Below are 2,165 nucleotides of genomic sequence, written 5' to 3' on the forward strand. Positions count from 1 at the left end.
TGGATTGCAAAAGTTAGCTCGTATTTTATGGCCTTAAAACGTTTTCATATCTCGGCCTAAGTAGTTTTCAAAAAAGTCGAAAAAATAGTTAAAATAAATGTCCGAGCGAAATTAAAGGTTAAAATTTCTTGGGAAATATTTTCGTAGAACATTTTAACCCATTAGCTCCCGCCTAAAACGGTCATATTTGACCCTTAATTCAAGCAATCTCGCAAAACGCAAATTTGGCAGATCGTTTATGGATTGATATATTCTAAAAAAACTATTCTCCGGAAAATTTTACTAGGGGTCTTCTCAGGCAAAAGTTTCAGCTACTAACGTAAAAGCCTTTAAAAATTTAAAATAAAAAATCAACAAAGAAACTTGGAATAAAAGTTCTTTCTTGGCACGGATTTTTTGTTTTTATGCATCAGATCGAAAAACATGTATTTTTTCCTTGAATCCCTAAGACAAATGGAGTGTGACACACAGTGATGGCAAATTTAGTCAGACAGAAAAAATTTGAAGAGTTGATTTTTTGGAAATAAAGATGAAATTCGATATTTTCTGGAAAAATTCGATTTTATCCGAATTTTAGCAACACAAAGTTCGATTTCAAAAATTCGCCATTTTGGAGCTAAAATTCGATTAATATTCGAATATCGAATTTACCCATCCCTAGGTAGAACCAAAGTGTTTAATACACCTTGGGTAGAACCGCTGAGAGGCATTTTTAAAATTATTGACTCCTGCATTAAAATTTCAAACACACACATTCTCGTTTTCAATCTCTGCTTTGGGAATTAAAGTAAAAATCCACTGAAACATTCTTAAGTTGTAGGCAATGTTGCAGGTAGAATTCGTATTCTGTACAACAAGAGTTTGGCAACCAAGGCGCATCAATGCGGCTTGCTGGCAACCATAGCGAAGCGTAAAAGCAATGAAGTAATAAAATTGAGGAAGCAAAGTAGCAGCCAGCAGCAGCTTTCAGCTAGTGTAGGTAACATTGCCATAAAAAAAAATTGTTTGCAGCCAGGGAAAGTGTGACCTTCGCAGTAATTCGTATGCTTTTTTTAATTGGCCTATTCAAATTCGATAAAACAGTTTTAAAAAGTGAGAAAAATTAAGTGAATTCTTATTTGCCCATCACGGTTCCATATTTGATTCGACAAGGAGGAGAAGCGATAAATAGCGTGAGAGACAAATATGCGAATGGTGTGTAGCGTAATAAGAATGTAAATGTAAAAAGAGAACAAAGGAGGAACGTGTGCAATTAGTGTATGTATGTTTAAGTAAGAAGAAAGGTGAAACACGCGAGAAGGCACATGAAGTCTGTGGCACATCAAGTCAACTTCGAAAATCCCAATTGCGGTGCTCGCGGGTCGGCATTGTAAAAAGCTCTTTCGGAGCTTGTGCGCATGGGGAGCGAGCAGAGTTGCATTCGTATATGGAGGATTTCGCATACCTATTGGGGGGTTTTATTCGGCGTTGTAAGCATGCAGTAGGCAAAGAGCACAAGTTTATTCGTGTAAAATATTGAGTTCTTACCCATCATGTGAGGATTGCCAAAAATACTTTTTTGACTCTTGAATTATGCAAAGGTACCGGTAAGTACGTTTGTTTACAGAGGTAAACTAAAATATAAGAGGGTTTTTTGTTTTATTAAAATAATATGAACCGAGTAAGAGTTGCCAAGTTTGTCTGTTAATAAAAGTGGTGGTACAAAAATTAAAACCCTAATTTATGTACAAATAAAAAAGGTCTGAACCGCTTTTTTAATGAGAAAATGTAATATAACTGTTGCTTGTTGAAAATGAGCTATTTGGCCAGATAATGTTCAAAACTATATATAATTAAATCGTATTCTTCTAAAACTTTAAAATATCTTAAAAAAAGGTTACATGACAGTTCTGTTTCCGTAAAACGCAAGTTTATATTTAGACTGCAGATTTCATTACAGATCCTCGATTATTTTTGTAAACTCTTTATATGAAGTATATCAACATTGTACTAAAGTCGTATGCTTCCTATTTAAAGTGGATGTTAAAGGCTCTGTTATGCATACTTGGCATTGCATGCACTGCTATACCATTTTTACGTAGAAATCAAAAACCAACAGACTTCTACGTATGTAATGCTGTGCGTTGAGTAACCGCTTACAAGCGAAGCTCATTTAACAGCCTTAA

The 2,165-nt window shown here is 34.8% G+C and overlaps 1 protein-coding gene across 5 annotated transcripts in view; it reads left to right on the forward strand.

The window, feature by feature from the left end:
* Positions 1–921: 921 nt before the first annotated feature.
* LOC118735468 (serine-rich adhesin for platelets) overlaps positions 922–2,165 on the forward strand; it is a 25,412-nt gene continuing 24,168 nt past the window's right edge. For 2 of the 5 annotated variants that reach the window (XM_036465233.1, XM_036465242.1), the window contains exon 1: positions 926–975. The gene's annotated coding sequence lies outside the window, so the exon portion shown is untranslated. The other 3 variants (XM_036465235.1, XM_036465241.1, XM_036465234.1) reach the window with 3 other exon arrangements.

The sequence above is a fragment of the Rhagoletis pomonella genome, unplaced genomic scaffold (genome assembly GCF_013731165.1).
Source record: "Rhagoletis pomonella isolate Grant_MI unplaced genomic scaffold, Rhpom_1.0 Rhpom_scaffold_00003, whole genome shotgun sequence".
In the NCBI taxonomy this organism is placed as follows: Eukaryota; Metazoa; Arthropoda; class Insecta; order Diptera; family Tephritidae; genus Rhagoletis; species Rhagoletis pomonella.